Source organism: Sminthopsis crassicaudata, chromosome 3 (assembly GCF_048593235.1).
Source record: "Sminthopsis crassicaudata isolate SCR6 chromosome 3, ASM4859323v1, whole genome shotgun sequence".
NCBI classification, from domain to species: Eukaryota; Metazoa; Chordata; class Mammalia; order Dasyuromorphia; family Dasyuridae; genus Sminthopsis; species Sminthopsis crassicaudata.
The window spans coordinates 309864823-309886770 of NC_133619.1; positions in this window are offsets into that span (position 1 = coordinate 309864823).

Below are 21948 nucleotides of genomic sequence, written 5' to 3' on the forward strand. Positions count from 1 at the left end.
GGCAATAAGAGCCGAGAAAGAGATTAAAGGAATTAGAGTAGGAAATGAGGAAATCAAACTATCACTCTTTGCAGATGACATGATGGTATACTTAGAGAACCCCAAAGACTCTGCTAAAAAGCTATTAGAAATAATTCAGACTTCTAGCAAAGTTGCAGGATACAAAATAAATCCACATAAATCCTCAGCATTTTTATACATTACCAACACAATCCAACAGCAAGAGATACAAAGAGAAATTCCATTCAAAATAATGGTGGATAGTATAAATATTTGGGAATATATCTACCAAAGAATAGTCAGGAATTATATGAGAAAAATTACAAAACACTTGCCACAAAAATAAAGTCAGATTTAAATAATTGGAAAGACATTCAGTACTCTTGGATAGGCTGAGCGAATATAATTAAGATGACAATACTCCCTAAACTAATCTATTTATTTAGTGCTATACCAATCAGACTCCCAAGAAACTATTTTAATAACCTAGAAAAAATAACAACAGAATTCATATAGAACAACAAAAGGTCGAGAATTTCAAGGGAAGTAATGAAAAAAAAATTAAATGAAGGTGGTCTAGCTATACCTGATCTAGAACTATATTATAAAGCAACAGTCACCAAAACCATTTGGTATTGGCTAAGAAACAGACTAGTTGATCAGTGGCATAGGTTAGGTTCACAGGGCAAGATAGTGAATAAAAATAGCAATCTAGTGTTTGACAAACCCAAAGATCCCAACTTTTGGGATAAGAATTCATTATTTGACAAAAACTGCTGGGAAAACTGGAAATTAGTATGGCAGAAATTAGGCATGGACCCACATTTAACACCACATACTAAGATTAGATCAAAATGGGTCCAAGATTTAGGCATAAAGAACGAAATCATAAATAAATTGGAGGAACATGGGATGGTTTTCCTCTCGGACTTGTGGAGGAGGAAGGAGTTTGTTGCCAAGGGAGAACTAGAGACCATTATTGATCACAAAATAGAAAATTTTGATTACACCAAATTAAAAAGTTTCTGCACAATCAAAACTAATGCAAACAAGATTAGAAGGGAAGTAACAAATTGGGAAAACATTTTTACAGTTATAGGTTCTGATAAAGGCCTCATCTCCAAAATATACAGAGAATTGACTTTAATTTATAAGAAATCAAACCATTCTCCAATTGATAAATGGTCAAAGGATATGAACAGACAATTTTCAGATGATGAAATTAAAATTATTTCCACTCATATGAAAGAGTGTTCCAAATCACTACTGATCAGAGAAATGCAAATTAAGACAACTCTGAGATATCATTACACACCTGTCAGATTGGCTAAGATGACAGGAACAATAATGATGAATGTTGGAGGGGCTGTGGGAAAACTGGGACACTGAAGCATTATTGGTGGAGTTGTGAAAGAATCCAACCATTCTGGAGAGCAATCTGGTATTATGCCCAAAAAGTTATCAAAATGTGCATACCCTTTGACCCAGCTATACTACTACTGGGCTTATATCCCAAGGAAATACTAAAGAAGGGAAAGGAACCTGCATGTGCCAAAATGTTTGTGGCAGCCCTTTTCATAGTGGCTAGAAACTGGAAGGTGAATGTATGTCCATCAATTGGAGAATGGTTGGGTAAATTATGGTATATGAATGTTATGGAATATTATTGTTCTGTAAGAAATGACCAACAGGAGGAATACAGAGAGGCTTGGAGAGACATCAACTGATGCTGAGAGAAACGAGCAGAACTAGGAGATCATTACACACTTCAACAATGATACTGTATGAGGATGTATTCTGATGGAAATGGATATCTTCAACAAAGAGAAGAGCTAATCCAATTCCAATTGATCAATGACGGACAGAATCAGCTACATCCAGAAAAGGAACTGTGAGCATTGTTTTTTTTGTTTTGTTTTGTTTTGTTTCTCTTCCCAGATTATTTTTACCTTGAGAATACAATCCTTCCTTTGCAACAGCAACAACAACAAAATTCGGTTCTGCACATATATATTGTACCTAGGATATACTATAAGATATTTAATATGTATGGGAATGCCTGCCATCTTGGGGAGGGGGTGGAAGGAAGGAGGGGAAAAACTCAGAACAGAAGGGAGTACAAGGGATAATATTGTAAAAAAAAAATTACCTATGCATATGTACTGTCAAAGGAAATGTTATAATTATAAAAATTAATTTTAAAAAAGAAAAATACATAAAGGGTGAAAAATCACGTGTGTGGGGGTAACTCTTACCTCTGGATTTCAGGCCTTGATAGCCTACCTATAGTCTGGGACATCTAAGAAAATTATTTTCTATTTCTCTTCTGTTACTACCTACATTCTTCACCCTGGCAAATACTATTTTCTTCTATGTTGAGATATGTTTATGACTTATTTCTTTCAACCTATAATCAATCTTAAATGGACTTTTAGAAAATGTTGTATCTTTATGTGAATAAATATCCTTTTTGAACCAAAGACTTTCATTGAATGGCTATCTCCAGGCTGTACAGACAAGTTCAGTCAATTTTCACTTATCCTGATCTTGCATTGTCCAGCCAAGATAGAGATCATGTTCTTTAAAAAATAAATAATAAAGCAAGGCAAAAGAACTTAGCCAGCTTTCTAGGATACATCATTTCTGCAAAATCTGTCTTCCCCTTTGTTTTTTTCATCGTCAAACCAGAGGTGGCACTAGAGAGCAATAAGTGCTATCAGAAGCTTCATCTCTTACTCCACTTGGAGTTGAAAGGCAATAGTTACAAGTAATTGGAATGCAAGGGCAAGTTTCATGTGTGAATAGCTGAAGATTATTTCTCTCATTAATCAGGAATCACTTAGCTGAAGCCTTTTTTCAGGTGACTTCCAGCTGCCTCAATGTTAAACAATATTTTCCTCTTCCTTACTGTCCCTTCAAATCTTCTCTTAAGGTTCTGAAATCAGACTCTTCTTTCAGATTTCTCTCCCTTCAATAGCTTAAATGAGAACCTAATGATTCTAAGGGAATGCATTTTAACTTAAAAGGCAACAATTCACCAGTTTCATCTCTAAAATAAATAGTTCTTCAAAATCATGCTTCAGTCTTCAAATATTTATAGATTTTTTTTGTTTGTTTCACCTTTTTTAGCCATAAAATAATTATATACAAATGAATTGAGGTATAATAATCTGTAGTAATTAATTTTCAATATGGTCTAACATCTCATTTTCTGTCTTTGAAACTATGCTTGTTCATATTAATATCATTCCATTTTTTTATAAATAAAATTACTTCTTTGCCTCTTTATAACATCACCATTCACATACAAGTGAGGCATTGATTCTATATGCTTCAAGTTATTTGAATCTTTAAATTTATTGTTCATTTAATTTTTTGACCCAAAGTGCTCAAATACTATTTCAAATCTGTTTCTTTTTGCATATATGTTACTATTTTAAATTAAAATAAAGTTATTTTCCTACTCTTCTTAGGAAGCATTATTGTTACTTTTGATACAATATCTTATATCCTTTGACAGTTGAAATAATGCTTTCCCTTCATGTAAAAATATTTTTTCTGTGCTTTCTATCACTAGCTCCATATGAATGCTATGGTCTCTTGAAAGAACATTGTTACACAAAGTTATTTGTCAGTATTCTTTATGCTAGGGTTTCAAAGCATTTTGCAATCAGTCATCAAGTTTCACAATTTCCAGTGGACACAATAATCTTGTTGCTTTTTGGAATTTGGAAAGCTAAGTGAGGCCTTTAAATGATTACTCTGTGAACACAGTCAGTCAGAGTCAGGATGAGGGGGGAAATAGTTGAGTTTGGTCTTGGTTGGTGTTGAATCCTGAGGTCCTACTAAATGCAGATTGTGTTTTGAAACAACTCTGAAACAGCTTTGTCTGATTCTTTATGACCCCAAACTTTTCTTGGCAAAGATGCTAGAGTGGTTTGACATTTCCTTCTTCAGCTCATTTTACAGATGAGGAAATTAAAGCAAACAGGGTTAAGTGACTTCTCTAAGATCACATAGTTAGGAAGTATCTGAAATCAGATTTGAACTGAGGAAGATGAGTCTCCCTGAGTCTAGGCCCATCTCTACCTGACTGCCCCTTTTTTTGCTGATACCATTTATTCACCTTGAATTAACACTCCTGAGAAAAATGCTTGAATCCTCTTAGAAAGTAAGATGAACAACCTCCATGTCCAGATGATTATGGTATAATATCATAGTAAAATATCATAGTAACATCATAGCTTAACAGGACCTCAGAGACTAGCCAGTCCCATCCCACTATTCTATCAATAAATGAGGATCCATTGCCCAGAAAAGTTAAATGATGTGACTGAAGTTATAGAGGCAGCAAGTATCTGACCTCTTCACTGCCTAAAAAAGTTGATGTAATATTCTGTCAAAGTTTTTTTTTAATCAAAATGTTTGAAGTTTAAATTTGAATTTTTTGTCTTCATTTGCCTGTTTGTTTTTTCATAATTTATTGAATTACTAGTTTTACAATTATAATTACTTTTTGAAAAAATGGTTAGGAAAATATACATTCCTCACTTTAATGGCAGTGATGAATTGTCACTTAAGCTTGGTGGAGAATTATGCAACTTTATATAAAATAGATATTTCCAGTATAATACAAACTGTATACAAGTTAAAATAAAATCATTTATGTACATGGAAGGAAATATCTTATATTTAAGCCTCCCAAAGAATTTCTATTCTTATAAAATGATAATTTTGGAAAACCACATAAGCATGGACCATTCTTCTTCTCTGCCTAATGATAGTTAAGTTAGTAAAACAACTGTTCAAGACCCCATTTTCTTATCTTACAAGTTTTATGTTTTCAAAGGAACTTTTAGGAAGGAGGATAAAAGCACAAATATCCTGAAGTCAGCAGATACATTGTTTCTATGTTAATCTTCTGACAAATTAAAAGTACCCATTCACAGAAAGGCCTTGTCATATGTAAAAATGTCTGCATTTGAATGAGTAAAATAATGTTTAGTAGGACTAAGTAACTAATAATGATAAACTTCAATTGATCTTCAAAATTATCTATATTTACCTTAAACAAAAGGTTGAAAGTAGATATGTCCCTTAACGCAACTGTAATAAAAAAAGAAGGAATAGTTACATTTGGATTATGAGTTGAACCATGAGCGTAAGACCTAAGTCCTGAGATGTTTCTTCCCTGCTTTATTTCATCTTAGGTAAGTTATTTGTATTCTATGTTTCCAAGGTTTCTAAGAAATGATAGGACCAGGATTAACATTTGTCTGCATCATTGTTAAAGATTACATAGTTGGAGAATTAATGTTGGGAAATGCTTTGATCTTTTGACAGATGAATGCTTTTAAGATATAATATGGAATATAAAAATTATCATATGCTAATATCTCCAGTGAGTCACATAAGGATGAAATAGTCATACTAATCAGGTAAAAGAAAGTGAATTGGAGAGAATGACTCCTAGTTACATGAGTTTAAATTATGCTGATTTGGGTACAAATCTTTATAATAATGTGATCAGAGTTTCAACAAATATGGTACTGAAGGATAGCTGCCAATAACGTCACCTCTATGGAAAAGGCAAAGTAGCTTTTTTGGAGAGGAAGCAATTGTGGTTGTTACATTTAGAGAGAGCAATGCTATTTTTGCCCGCATGAAAGTCAGTACTAAAGCAAGAGAAGGAATATATTATTACTGTTGTATGTGAGATTGAGCCCTTATGTTATCTCTTCATGTTCATAAAGACAGAGGAAACAGAATATAGGTAGGAAATAGAGTGAGACAGGATAATGATGGTTAGTGGTCTATATATCCATGTATTACTCTTTTTTTCTGTGTTTTTCTGGTATGTTTATCTTTTGAGGAAGGCATTCAGGATGGGTAATGAATTTCTTCTTTCTACTCAGTGTATCTTATACATCTGTGGCCTAATTGAAATGTTTCTGCAGTGTGCAGATACAGCCACCTCTGATTAGTAGTAGTTTGTAACAACTAGCACGATCAATATTCTGTTTTGAATTGAACTAGGCAATGATCTTGGATTCAGAATTCTACTCAACCTTAGTGGTAATTAAATTTATCCCTCTAATTTTTGGTAATTTGCCTAAGATCATATAGGAAGTGCTTAGCAGAATAAGGCTCAGTCTCAGGTCCTCTGACTTCCAAGAGAGTTCCCCCAAAAAGGGACTGGAATATGACAGATGACATTCTTTTCTTTTCTTTTTTAAATTTTTAATTAAATTTTATTTGTCCAAATAACGCAAAGCTAGTTTTCAACATTCACCTTAGCAAAACCTTGTGTTCCAGATTTTTCTCCTTCTCCTCCCTCTTTTCTCCTCCTCAAGACAATCTGACACAGGTTAAACACATGCAATTCTTCTAAACATATTTCCATATTTGTTATGCTGTGTAAGAAAAATCAGATCAAAAGGGGAAAAAACAAGTAAACAACAACAACAACATTCCGTATTCAGTCTCCACAGTTCTCTTTCTGGATGTGGATGGCATTTTCCACTACAATAGATAGTGATTTTCAAAGGCTGAGTAGCATCAGGACTTTAGCTAAAATATCAAGGTCAAAGATTATTTTTGCTTTCTTCTAACTTTCTTTCCACCAACTTCCTTTTCTACACTCCCCTAGGTAGGGTTTGCCCTTCCCCCAAATGCTTCAAAATCCCAAATGCCTTCCTTCTAATATATAAAATTCCTTGTTTATAAACATATTATAGAAATAAGAGTTCTCTAAATCTCTGATCAAAGTTATTTTAGGTCAAGGTAAATTCTGGGAGAGATTTCCTAACCCTTCCTAATTTGAAAGATAATTTTTAAAAGGTTGCTATCATTCAACCCTTTAGAACTTTGCAGCCAACCTTTTGGCCAGTTAGGTAGGTTTTCTGAGGATAAGCATGTAGCCCACACCATGTTCACAAGTTCATGAAACTTGTCCTTGTACTCCAATGACACAGATTTTAAGGGTCTAGGCTTATAGCCATACCCCATTGGGGTGTCAGAGAGAGAGACACAAGTTAATATGAATAAGTGACTCATCTGTTCATAGGATTTATAGCAATTCCATGAAGTAGATAGCATAAGCGTAGTATTCCTATATGAAAAAATAATGTTCAGAGGAAATTCATATAAGCAGGTAGTAGCAAAGATAGGAATCAAACTAAAATATTTTTATTTAAAGTTCAATGTCCCTTTCATTAAACCATGCTACCTTTACATAACTTGTTGCTAGTATTCTTCAATTGTTTTCTAACACTGGACTCATTGGTGCATAAAAGTCCTTTTTAAAATTTGTTTGTTTTGCAAAACAATAGGGGTTAAGTGACTTGTCCAGTATGACACTGCTGCTAATTGTTTAGTGTTTGAGGTCAAATTTGAACTCAAATCCAGCTGACTCCAAGTTCAATGCTTTATCCATGGTGCTAACTTGCTGACCCTATTCATTGTGCCATCTAGATGCCCCATAAAGATTTTAATAAGTCTAGTAATACTTCCATTAAGAGCATTTTCAATTAAATAAGGTTATCTAATAATGTCAACAGGTCTCGAATCCCCATTTAAAAAATCAATTAACATGCATTCATTAATGCTATAATATTCCAGGTCCTGTGTTCAGCATTGTGAATACAAAACAAACAAACAAACAAAAAACAGCACAACACAACACAACAACAACAACAAAAAGCAAAAGCAAAAATAGTCCCTTACCTCAAGCATCTCACATTGTAGTGTGTGTGGGGGGGGAATATGTAAAATATGTAAGGAATGAGGTGTGAGAAAAATATATACAGATTTGATGGAAGGTAATCTCAAGAAAATACTGGAGAGAAACAGAAAAGACTTTCTGTAGAGGTATTATTTGAGCTCATACTTGGGGGAATCAAGAAAACTAAAAGGTGATGGTGAAGAGAGAACACATTCTGGGTGTGCAGGGCAGCATGTGTAAACCCCTAAGTATACAGCTTCTTAAACTTTTCACACTTGGACCCCTTTTCTCCAGAGAAATTCTTATGGGACTCCAGGTATATAGGCATACAAATCAAACATTTACTGATAATAAATCATAAAATAAATTTATTTTAAAATAGCTCTTTGGTATACATGTGTTTTTACTATTTATTAAAGATGAAAGCAAATCTGTATAGTGAGATGGATGTGCTTGTTTATTTTTACATAAAAAGTTCAATCTTTGTAGATTATATGGCATTTTTTAGTGTTGCCAATTTTTTTACTGATCCCCACTCTCATGGGATTATGACCCATAGTTTAAGAAGCTTTGGTCTAGCGTACTTGTAAGAATGTGTAAAGGGCAATAAAGTATACAAAACCAAGAACTTCAGGGAGGGGCCAGATAGATGTTTTAGCTTCTTAGTTTCTTAATTTTAAGATCACTTTCTAAAAAGTATTTCCTAATTATTTTCAACTAAACTGCCCTTCTAAGAGAGAGTGTTTCCTGAGAACTAAATTGAATTTTCTCATAGTTAACTAAACAGCATACTAATTAATTGGTAGCTTCAGAGATGTGTCCAAAAATGACCTTTAGGGCACTGAAATTTATTGGATGACAGTTAATCTGTCACCATCTTTGCATGGCATAGGATATTCAAAAGCCAAAGGAGAGAATCTTGGTTTCTTCCTTCTTAGTTTCTTCACTGATCTTTTGATTGGTTCTAATTTAGTTCTTTTATAACAAAGCTGTCCTTAGCAGATATAAATGGTGATGGAATGGACTCTAATTTCAATCAGCTGAGTAATTCTGGAAGGAATTTTAGTAGTGGTCCACTGCTGTGAATTAGTAAAAGAAAGAAAAAAAGTCCCTTTCTTAGAAATGGTATGTGTGTGTGTGTGTGTGTGTGTGTGTGTGTGCAATCATTGATTGCTATGCATAGGGAAAACTAGAACTTGAGCTATATGTATAAATATAAATATATAGAATTATCTATATGGCTATATTCATATCATACTTACATGTATATTTGATGGAATAAATGCCATTTCCAAAGAACTTTTATTCCACCTTTCTCTTTTATTTCCTCTCTCCATTCCACACTTTTGTTTATATCTTTCCTAGATAATCAAAAAAGGAAGCATTTCAATAGAATCCACTTTTGGATAGGTCAACTCACTTTGGAGCCAGTAAGACTACTTTTCAGAACCCAAGGAGGTAATGTGCCTTGTTCCCCCTTCTTTTTATTGGATCAGGCCCTTGGTGTTGCTTACACAGTGTTTCTGGCCTTAAAAGTGTTTGGAACAGAATGCAGGCTGGAGCATGTTGGCAAGTGTATGTAACTCCACCATCTGCTTTGCTTTTTCCCATTCATCAACCCCATTACTTTTCTCTTTTGGGTTCTCCCTTCCTTGGTCAAGTTAGAGAGGTTTTACTGAAAAAAATGTACTCTGTATTTCATTCTTAATTACTTATATAGAACTCGCTGTACAATGTGAGTGATGATAAAATCATCAAAAGATAGTCATAGATAAGATATTTAAGATTTTTAAATATATAAAAAGGATTAATTAACCACTGACTAGAACCCGTGGCCCTGTCAGCCTAATGACTAGATAAATTAAGAAAAGGAAGTTAGGTTATTGCTATGTATGACAAAGACAGAAAACTGTTACTCTAACAGAAGATTTCTTTTCTTATTTTTAAAATGTGGTTTAGATTGATGTTTAAAATTCTCTATGAAGCCATTTCCCCTACATATTTTCTTTGAAAAGGTCAAGGCCCGACCTGCACATCTTTCACTTAGATCTACACTAGTGGATCTGCTCTGCATCTCAGAGATACAAGAGAATGGTAGTTCCCCTGAGAAAGAGCTAGCATCATTTATAATGACTAAGATTATTGAAAAAGGGTGTCTGGAAAAAAAATCACCTTAAGAATTACAAAGAGGATGTATTTCTATTTACAGTAGCTATATCCCTATCAAATATATGCTTTGCACTCTCAGAGAATTTTCTGGAAAAGGCATTAACTTACTCCCAACTCCCTGCTAAATGAAAAAAAGGAAAAAGAAGAATATTAAATTCTAGGTCCTCTTGCATAAAGTTCACAGGCATGAGAGGACTATGTTTTGAAAGAGTATTATTATATTGGCAATAAAACAAAATTGCCCAACATAATGCAACCTAATGTGTTTGTGGAAAGATGAGAAATACAATCCAAAACTCCCAAGAATGGCTCCAATCACTAGACCTTTATCTACCATGAATCATTTTAGTTTTATTTCAAAGAATGCCTCATGGTCACAAAAATAAATTAAATTACAAGGCAATGAAGATACTGGAAGTAGTTTAATTTGTCCTTTTTGATTCCTCCTGGAAGCAAGAAGAAAAATAAGAAAAAAATTGCTGGTAAATCCTTTAACTATCCTCACTATTCACTGGCAATTGTGGATAGAGCTTACATTTCTGGGTAAAAAGCCCAAGGCCCTATACAAATTCAAATGCAATATTAATAGTGGAAAAATGAAATCATTCTTCAAGTTAACATTAATATTACAAAGATTTAAGCAATGTTAGCCCTTTGTCTAACAGTCTTAGTAAAATTAAACAGTTTTAAGGCTAGTTTATTTCCAGTGGGAATTCTTCAATTGGGAAATTTCAAAGTTCTTCTAATGATATGCAAGGTGTTCCTTGAAATAAAAGCCCATCTTAGAATTATGGGATAAAAGATCCAGATAAGGAAACTGGGAACCAGGGTAGTTAAGTGATCTTAATACCAATATTCTTCTGAGAATGTTGTATTTCTGTGAGTCATGAAACATTACAATCTGCAATAAGGAATGAACACATTACAAAAAATCATGAAGAAAAGTCTGTATTAAGGATGACATCAAAAAGGAGCATGACATCAAGGAGGTGAAGCCATGATATGCAAGTGACTTGGATTTAAGTGAGGGAGGTTGTGCAAGGTCACCTACCCCCTAGAGCCATCTGGGTCCAGTGGCCAGAGATAGATCAGGAAGACTGAAGATGGCCCTGGATGAAATGGGAGAACTTGGACTTTTAAGTAAAAATACTCAACAGGACTCAGTTTGATTGAAGCTGCACTCATTCAATGATTAAGGCTAGATTACAACTGAAGCAAAGAATCTCCTCTTTCACCTATTTATTTATTTAAGGCTAGGTAGTATGAATGAAAGAAATGGGTTAATTACATGATTAGAACAAGGATAAATAGTCCATGGGCTCTCTTGGTATGAATGCAATGCTGAGGGAATGTGTTAAAAGCCTACTTGTTGGAGGACATGGATGAGACTCACACAAGAAGGGTTTGTATTCATGAACTGAGTTTTGCATCACTGATAAGAATACTCACATCATTGGGAGCACAATTTATTGTAGTATCAGTTATTTGGATTAACTGGGAAAAGTAGCAGACTTGGAGTCTGGAAACCAGTTCAGTCCCAATTCCAATAATTCTCGTGTGATTTTTAGGCAAATTACTCAACTTTACTTTGAGTTATAATTTGTTCATCTGTAAAATGGAGATAAGAATACGTATACTACTAAGAAAGCAATGTGTAAGGTGTTAAAGTCTCATGGTAAACACTTTGATAGAAAGAGACCAAATATCCCATGAAATAACATAGCAAACTTTTAGTTCCTTGGTCCTCCTGCACCATGACAGTAGCAGGGAGGCCAACTTCTGCATGAATTAAAAGGAAATTGCTTTGAACAGTCCTTAGTTTCTACCCTCTTTTGTGCCAAGAAGAGTGCTTTGTCTCTAGAGTGCTTGTAAAGATGTATTCTACAGTTCATCTCCACCCTGCTGTGGTTCCCATATGGAGCATGGATTCAACTTGGCAAGCTATTGCCTGGATCTCTGGCTTTCATTTCAGTTTTTTTTTTTGTGTGTGTGTGTTTTTTTCCTTTTCTTTTGCTGAGTAGGCAATGAAATATCGTTCTCATTGTGGGAATGTTCAGGCAGAGATGACTTTCTGAATTAGAGAAGGTTCTACTAAGTGAATTGACTAGTAGCAGCAAGGGAAGCTTCTTCTTGGAGAAGTAAGCCACCTAATAAGAGGAGGAATCAAATCCCTGACCTGGCTTTCTAGAAATTGTGGATTTTAAGTGAGGTGTAGAATTGTGTTATAAAATTGCCCCCAAGAGTGCTAGAGAAAAACCAAGAGATAAAGTCTCCTTAAAACACCAGACAATTGCTCAGGTAACTGCCCAACTGCATGTTGATTTTACATCTGAACTTTATGTTTTATCTAGCATAAAGTAATACCCAGTTCTGCCTTGTCTTTTGGTATACTCTGCACTTTTGGTATATTTTTCCATGAATCACAGCCATTTGAAATACTTAATTTAGAAATTCTCAAAAGAATTATGTTACTTGGGATTTACAATGAAGACTACATAAACACTTATGAGACCTGACATTTTAAATGTACTTTTACAAGAATCTGGGATTCCTTAAGCACCAATTTTTTAACTTCTTTTTTTATCTTTCTTTTCATTAAAAACGTGCCAGTTCATATTTGGACATGTATAATTTGATGAGAGACAATGGAACATAATGGATAAAGAGCTGGCTATGGTCCAAGTCTCACCTCTGACTGGCTACACAACTATGGTTAAGTCACTTAATTTCTTAATGAGCTAGGCAGGTTTCTAAAATTATTAGTTTACAGAGAAATATTGATAAGGAAACTTTCTTTAATGAGGCCTTACTTATTTCAGGAAATACTCAAAATTCTATGTCCTATAATGTATTAATGAATGGTTTACTGTTTTACAGTAGATAAACCTGGCATGTGCTGTAAATGTTATGATTCCTTAAGAACTACCTTAGTTTTTGGAAGTTATTGTGATTAGATCTTATTTCAGTATTTAGTGTTAATTTTTTTCCTTTGGAGAGGCAATTGGGGTTAAGCTAGTATTGATATTAATGTTAAGAATAGGATATATATATATATGTATATATATACACACATATACATACATATATATATACACATATATACATACATACATATATATATATGTATATATATGTATATATATATATATATATATATATATATATATATATGTTTTACCAGATTGGAAATTCTATAATTTTCTGAGTTTTGTTTGTAATAAAAGAGATTATAACTAGGGACACATATCTATGAATAACATGTAGAGAAGAAACTATTCTACTACTCCCTGCTGAGGATTATATACTGCAAGGAATTACATAAAGACAATTCAGTCTTTGTAAATTTCTTAAAGTTTAGGAAAATATTTGGTTTCCTTTTGGTGGTCAAGTAAGTACTTTATAAGAAAAATAATAGTCAATTCAGAAGTATTTCCAATACAACTTCATTTTATGACAAATAAAATTATGATTATTTATTATTTTACTTTGTTTTTTGGTAATATGGATCTGTAATTTCCTTGACATAGGAATCCCAATGTGAAAATTCCCTCCACTGATAAAGATCACCAAATTGTGCATACAAAACTTCTAGTTTTAGAGAAATGTCTGAGTCTTTGTGAGGCAAGAACAGGAAAAGTGTCAGACTTAAACTGTTATACCACAAGGAGAAAAGAATTTATGACCAGAGGAGAACTAGAGATCATTACTGATCACAAAATAGAAGATTTTGATTACATCAAACTAAAAAGTTTCTGTACAAACAATACTAATGCAAACAAGATTAGAAGGGAAGTAACAAATTGGGAAAATATTTTAAAGTGAAAGGTTCTGATAAAGGTCTCATTTCCAAAATATATAGAGAACTGACCCTAATTTATAAGAAATCAAACCATTCTCCAATTGATAAATGGTCAAAGGATATGAACAGACAATTCTCTGATGATGAAATTGAAATTATATCCACTCATGAAAGAGTGTTCCAAATCACTACTGATCAAAGAAATGCAAATTAAGACAACTCTGAGATATCATTACACACCTGTCAGATTGGCTAAGATGACAGGAACAAATAATGATGAATGTTGGAGGAGATGTGGGAAAACTGGGACACTGATGCATTGTTGGTGGAGTTGTGAGTTCTGGAGAGCAATCTGGAACTATGCCCAAAAAGTTATCAAACTGTCCATACCCTTTGATCCAGCATTGCTGCTATTGGGCTTATATCCCAAAGAAATACTAAAGAAGGGAAAGAGACCTGTATGTGCCAAAATGTTTGTGGCAGCTCTTTTCATAATGGCTAGAAAATGGAAGGTGAATGGATGTCCATCAATTGGAGAATGGTTGGATAAATTATGATATGTGAATGTTATGGAATATTATTTGTCTGTAAGAAATGACCAGCAGGAGGAATACAGAGAGACTTGGAGAGACTGATGCTGAGTGAAATGAATAGAACCAGAAGATCGCTGTACACTTCAATGTTGTATGAAGATGTATTCTGATGGAAGTGGATATCTTCAACATAAAGAAGATCCAACTCAATGATGGACAGATATAACTATACCCAGAGAAGGAACACTGGGAAATGAATGAAAATTGTTAGCACTACTGTCTATCTACCCAGGTTACTTATACCTTCGAAATCTAATACTTAACGTGCAACAAGAAAATGGTATTTACACACATATATTGTATCTAGGTTATATTGTAACACATGTAAAATGTATGGGATTGCCTGTCATCAAGGAGAGGGAGTAGAAGGAGGGAGGGGATAATTTGGAAAAATGAATACAAGGGATAATGTTATAAAAAAATTACTCATGTATATATACTGTCAAAAATTATAAATAAAATTTAAAAAAAACTGTTATGCCACAGTTCTCTTTTATTGTCCTGACTTAGTTTCCCTAATTATCCTGACCTAGTCCTGCCTCAATTTCCCTAACTGTTCTGTTCAACCACCCCTCCCTCCTAATCATGATGATCCAGATAAGGAGAAAGACCCTCTATCTTAGGCATCATCAGAATATTGGGTGCTTCTCCCCACGCTGTAATCCCAATTATGAGATATCCCCTATACTTCCCCTCACCTTGTCAGAACCTGATTGTCAGAGTCCCATTCCCGCTCTCAGAACTCTGACTCCTCCTCTGTCTCAGTCTATCCCCTGAGTCTGAGCCACAGGTTTATAGGTCATTGAGGACTCACATTATTTGCTGGATTCTTGGAGACCATAATCTCATTCAGCCTTGGGACCAAGCCATGGATCCATTTGGTCCCAGTAAATCTCTCCCTTTTAAATATTTTTAAATACTCTCTAATCTCTATCTTGCCTCAGTTTCTCTGGCATTACAAAATCCAGATCATCCTGACCTTAGGTGAGCCCCTCCATTCACTAAGCCCTCATTTTCTTAAATTCCTGAATCAATTTGCATGACATTTTGAAATAAGAATAAAATTAACTTAATCTAAAGTACTTCTCCTACAAAAACTTTCTTTTGTCTACTCTTTTAAAAGAGATGGTATTTCAGGATGTCAAATTGGAAAACACCCTCTTGATGGTTCTCATTTACATTGAACCTTTCTAGTTGGTATAGAGCAGTTTTAGCTTGAATAGCAAATTCCTAAAGTCACACATTTCTAAATACTTACTATATTTATAATGTTTAATACAAATAACTGCTTAACTATGACTGTTACTACTACTAACTGAAGTACTAATTACTACTTAATAAATTATGTAATTGTCTATCCATTCTATTATTATTGGTCTTCTGGCTCCTAACTAGACAAGTTTGAATTACTTTTTGAAGTTTTTTAAAAGTTTGTTGTTGTTCATAATTCACTTCAAAAGGTACTTTCTAAAAGAAAAAGAAAGAGAATAATCATTTACATCTGCTACTTGGTAACTCCCCTCTTACCCTTAAAAAAAGAAATCAAGCCAGTTATCAAAGCATGACACTCTCACTGAGTCTACTTACTGTTCCATTGACCTCAAGAAATTTACTAATTTTAGGGTTACTTTTTGCTCTTCCCTGTGAAGTTTGACTCACTTTTATTTTCTTTGTGAAGTCTGCTACTATATTTGCTCTTTTGGCTTTCTCCCTTAGCCCCTTTTTGCTCCATGACCTTTAAAACCACTGTGCACTAAGAGTTATCTAGATGTGGAAAGTTTTAGGTATTAATATTTTCCAAATATTTTACTTCTATTTTCCTCCCTACATAATGTAAGCATCCTACTTCCCCTTACCATTTACAAATTTATTCCTCAAAATTCACATTTCTTTCTTCAGAAGAAACTTAAAATAGTTATTTCTCTTCCTGGTTCTCTTGTCTTCCTTTTTATTATTATTATAATCATAATAATTATATAAATAATATAATAATTTATATAAAATAATATTCATTATAAGGAATTTAATAGAAAGAATGATAATATGCTTGTTTATGGGGACAATGGTGATGGGCCCAATTCAGGCAAAAGGTTATCAACCATATATATTAAAATAACTGATTTGAAGAACTGTTTAAAAACTATGTCAGCTATCTGTAACAAAGGTGTTATATAGAAATCCAATATTAATTACTTTAAATAATTTCTACTGTTTACACCTAGATGTAATTTTTCTTCTTCTTCCTGTCCACTTATAAAGCATAATCACTTGAATGGGCACTCTAGTTATCCTCCTCATCTTCCTCCCACCAGAACCTCTCATAACAAGCCATTAATATATACTTGTTAACTGATTGACCAACTCTGCCCCTGGGAACCAGGACACTTTCAAGCTATTCCAGCTCTGTCCTACCCCAGGGCTTTGTCATTCGACTTCTTGTATTGTCTTTCTATCTAGCACATGTTGTTCATTCTTTCAATCATATCTGACTCTTCACCACCCCATGAACCACATCAAGTTAAGCTCTTCTATATTCCACTAGATCCCAAACTCTTCCCAAGCTAATGTTCATTGCTTCCATGACACTATCTATCCATTTCATCATCACTTTTTCCTTTTCCCTTCAATGTTTGTTTCCCAATGAGTTCTTTTTCTCATTATTTAGCCAAAGTTCTTAAGCTTCTGCTTCAGTATTTGGCCTTCCAAGAAGAATCTGAATTAATTTCTTTAAGTATTGACTAATTAGGACATAGCCTATGGTTAATAAATGATTTGTTTCCCTTGCACTTAGCACAGGACCTAGTACATGTTGAGTAGCCATTTTCCTCCAGACACTTCTGACTCTTTGGGTATTTTCTTGACAAAAATACTAAAGTGGCTTGCCATTCACTTCTCTACATGATTTTACAGATGAAGAAAGTGAGGTAAACTGGGTTAAGTGACATTCCTTGGGTTACTCAGCTAGTAGGTATCTGAGGTCAAATTTTAATTCAGGTTTTCTTGCCTTGGAACTCTATATACTGTGTCACCTGGATAGCACATAATAAACATTTAATAAATTCCTTATTACTAATATAATATCTAACGAATTGCATGTACTAGATTTATAAGAACATACACCCACAGAGAGAAAGAATGCAATACAATGGAAAGATGTCTGGCTTTAGAATTGAAGGTTCCCAATTTGACTCATTATTTGGCTTCCTGTTCCCTGTGTGATGATTTTTCTGGGCTTCATTCTGTTTCCTCACATATAAGATTGTAAGGAGTTGGTCTCAATGGCCTCTCAGGTCCTTTCCAGCTCTGACATTCTGTGGTCCTGTTGACAGAATGGTGCATTTGTGAGGAAAACCTTGAGGGATGCTTGTCTTTGATTTGTGACTTCTGCTTCCTGAGAACCTCTGGAGACAAGACCCTTCAAAAGCAATTGAGAATTATTTGGTTACTTTTACGTTTTCTTATTTGACTTGACAGTTTTGTCTCATTTTTACTGGCCAAAGGAATTCTGACCATTTCTTAACTCCTATAAATGTATTTGGATAGACATAATAGAGTTTTGATATTTTAATCCCAAGATAAAACAAGTAGAAACACAAAGGCAAAATCAGTAATAAAGATCCATTTCCTTTGAACTCACAAAAAATTAAGGCAGAGTTCTTAAAATGCAAAGAGGTCTTACTATCACAATTAAAAGATTCAAGTGCGGGGCAGCTAGGTGGTGCAATGGATAGAGCATCAGCCTTGAATTCAGGAGGACCCGAGTTCAAATGTGATCTCAGACACTTAACACTTCCTAGCTGTGTGACCCTGGGCAAGTCACTTAACCCCAGCCTCAAAAAAAAAAAAAAAAAAGAAAAAGATTCAAGTGGGTAGGTCTATGAATCAGGGCATAAAATGATAAAATGCTTTGGGACAGAAACAAAGTATATCCTCAGAATTTGGGGACACAAGCAAAGTGGAAACAAGAATCAATAGATGGAAGTTTCTCTGCAGAGGTATTTGATCTTGTCAAATATCTGACATCTATTTGCTAAAGAGACTAAGATGTCTACTAAGCTCTCTTCCACGAAGGAACTAATCTAAAACTTGACTAATGTAAGATATATGTAATCTAATTAACTGTGCAGTACTTCTCATGAGATAATATTAAGCATTTGTTTGAGAGGAGTGTAGGAAAAATATAAGAATCCAAAAGTAAGACTTTGTTAGCTTTTATCCATCATTATCTAAAGGCATCACTATAGAAATAGGAATTATTGGGTATTCTGATCCCTCCAAAGGTATAATAAATATAGTGGAACAGGAAAAATTAGCCAGGATCTACCACAGATAGTATGATATAATATTATGATAAATTAAATACATTAATTGACAAACATTAATAAATCTCTACTATATGCCAGGAGGTGAGGGCAGCTAGATGGTACAGTAAATGGAGTACCAGGCCTGGAGTTAAGAAGACTCATTTTCCTGAATTCAAATTTAGTCTCAGACACTTAACTAGTTGTGTGACCCTGGGTTAGTCATTTTATTTTGTTTGTCTAAATTCTTCATCTATAAAATGAGTTAGAGAAGGAAATGGCAAACCACTCCATTATCTTTGCCAAAAAAAATCTCAAATTGGGTCATGGAGAACTAGATAATTTAAAAATGATTGAAGAAGAAAAATGTGCCAGGAAAAACAAAAAGTAAAACTTATTTCCTGCCATCTGGAAACTAACAATCTAGCCAAGATTATCTATCTATCTATCTATCTATCTATCTATCTATCTATCTATCTATCTATCTATGTATCTATCTATCTATCTATCTATCTATCTATCTATCTTTCTATCTATATATCTATCATCTGTGTATGTATGTATGTGACTCTGTGTGTGTGTGTGTGTGTGTGTCTGTGTGTGTCTGTGTAAACTAATAACAGGAAAATGACTAGGATAGATCACTAGCAGCTGGAGAGGATCCGGAAACAAATAGAATTTTGACCATTAAACCCATAAGAATATCTGAAGGCAGTATACTGATTTAGAAAACCACATATTTATACTATCTATATTACTGTATTTTTAATTATTTTGCTAAATATTTTTCAGTTACATTTTAATCTTTTTCAAGCTGCATTGAGTTTTGAAGGAAATGAGATTTGGGGGAGGCTGAGGCTATGGAAGGATCATAGGATTATAGATTCATACCTGGAAGGGATCTGACAGAACAACTAGATTAACTCCCTTATTTTTATAGAGGAGGAAACTTAAACACAAGGAGGTTAAATTGTCTACCAAGGTCATATGGCTATTAAACACTATGGGGGGATTTGATTTTCATTTTGAAATGGAGATACAGTAGCTTAGACATTAGATGAAATGTTATATATGAGGTGTAGTAAGAAGATCTGTAGAACTGCAGAAGTGTTTATAAAGGAAAATATTGAATAATAAGACTTAAAAAATAGGGGTTATAATGTGCATTGAGTAGGTAGTGAAGTGGTGAACAATGACAAGGGAGAACCCTTCTAGTGATGGGTATTCATAATTATTTTCCAAATAACAAGGTATCTGGGCAACAGAATCAGTCATTGTTCAGACCCTCACCACCTACTCTCTATACTATTTCCTTGTGTCACTGCCTCTATTCTCTCCCCAATCTGATCCATTTTTCATTCAGCTGCTGAAGTGATTTTCCTAAAGTGCAAGTATGACTATGTCACTCCCCTACTCAATAAACTCCAGTGGCTCCTTTTTACCTTTGGGATCAAATGTAACTCATTGGCTTTTAAAAGCCTTCACAATATGGCCCCTAATTTTTAAGTATTGTTCTCTCGTTTTTCTTTTCCCATCATCCTTTTATTTATAACAAATGCCAGATTAATTTCTCAGATAATAAAGGTAATGTCCAACTTATGTTTTAATAGCCAGTGTGGGATTTTAAATGGGTCATGGTAACCCTCAGCTCCAAGTCCCCAAGGACCCTTTCACCTTAGGTGCTCTGAGTGTTAGATTCTCATTAAATCTTTTTTTGAGAGCAGAGCTCCATGGTACATTGAGCATTCCCAGGTTCTAAAAGAATAGGGTAGGATGATAGTTATAGTATGTTCTTGTCCCTGGGCAGTGTCTGATTCTCAGAACAGCACCCAGGAGGGCTCAGATGGATGGCTGGTTAGAGGGATGGAAGGACAAGGGTAGTACAGGAGAATTAGAGGCCATTCACATGGAAGGCCTTTTATAAATGGAGTGATTTTTAAATAAGACATATCCTGTATTCATTTCACTGGACTTGCCAATCTAAGCAGCTGCTGTTTATCATCCTCTCTCTACTCATCTGGCAGACCCATAACAAGTACAAGTTTTTTACTCTGCCAGAGTCCCTTCAGATTTGTTTTTGCTCATTGAGGAACAAGATAAAAGGTTAGAAGATGATCAGAAGCAGTGATGTTTCATCTTGCTACTATTTGAAGACAGAGAGAAGAGGATGATGTGAAGTTGAGTGATGGAAGGTTCAAAACCAGAAAAGGCGAGGCTACCAGAAATATCGCTCCACTCCATCTGGGATTTTCTTTTTTGGAAGTGTCTAGGTAGCATTGAGGAACAGAGTGCATATTTTATGAGGCATATAATTTGGTATTCTTTGAGTTTCTCTCCCAACATAAGGAAAGTGAAGATATGGCAACAGTTCAGGGTAATGCTAAGCAGCTGGAAATAGAAAGGGAAATAGGCACATTTTTAAAGGGACATTATAGAAAGTTGCCTTTAGAGAAGGGAAATCTGATTAGATCATTAAGAGCAGGAAAAGACCCATGTCCCAGTGGGATGTTGCAAAGCCTTGACCTCTTAATGTCCACGCAAAGTGGGTTGGCAAAGAAGGGTGCAAGGTAGAGGGCAAGGTAGCACCTGAAACACTTTAATATACCTTGGATTTGTCAAGGATTGGTTAAATCTCTGATTTTGTTTGAAAGATCCATCTATGACTCTAATCACCTGCCTTAGACTTTACCTCCTGCAGTGATCTTCAGCTCTCTAACTGGTAACTGATAGGAGATGATAGAAGCCTTAGAACCATTTCAGGAGCTTCAGGAGGAGAGTTTATATTCCTGGGTTAGTGATCCCGAGTAGCTCAGATAAAGTAAACTGTCTATCCACCCAGGAAAAGGAAATTAAGCTTGAAAAGAATCCCAAACATTTTAACATAGACCCTTTTTGTGTTGGAACACATAAGCATGATCTTTTTAGCTTGCCTTTTTAAAAATGGGTCATCTGTATGCAAGAGCTTTCATGTTGTATTATTTGCACAAAGCCTTTTGATGTATGCATTTCCTCCAGCCCCCTTAAGGATAATTTTAAAAATTGGATGAGGCAGAAGCAGACACAATACATTACCGCTCTTTTCTGGCCTTCAAGGAAACATAATTTCAACCTGATTTGCTTATCTATGGCAACCTCTGCTAGCCATTCACCTAGCGCTCCTGACCCCAAGTCCATTTATTTACTATAGCACAGGAAGACTGTCTGAAGGCTGTCAGCTTCGGTTTATCCCAGGAGGGGCATCATTAAGATCCAAGGTCTGCTACTGGTTCATGCATAACTGACTAAGACTGAACTACCAGCGAATCATAATTGCATAAATGAAGTCACTGAAGAAATGAATAAAGTACCGCATTGCTCCACGAT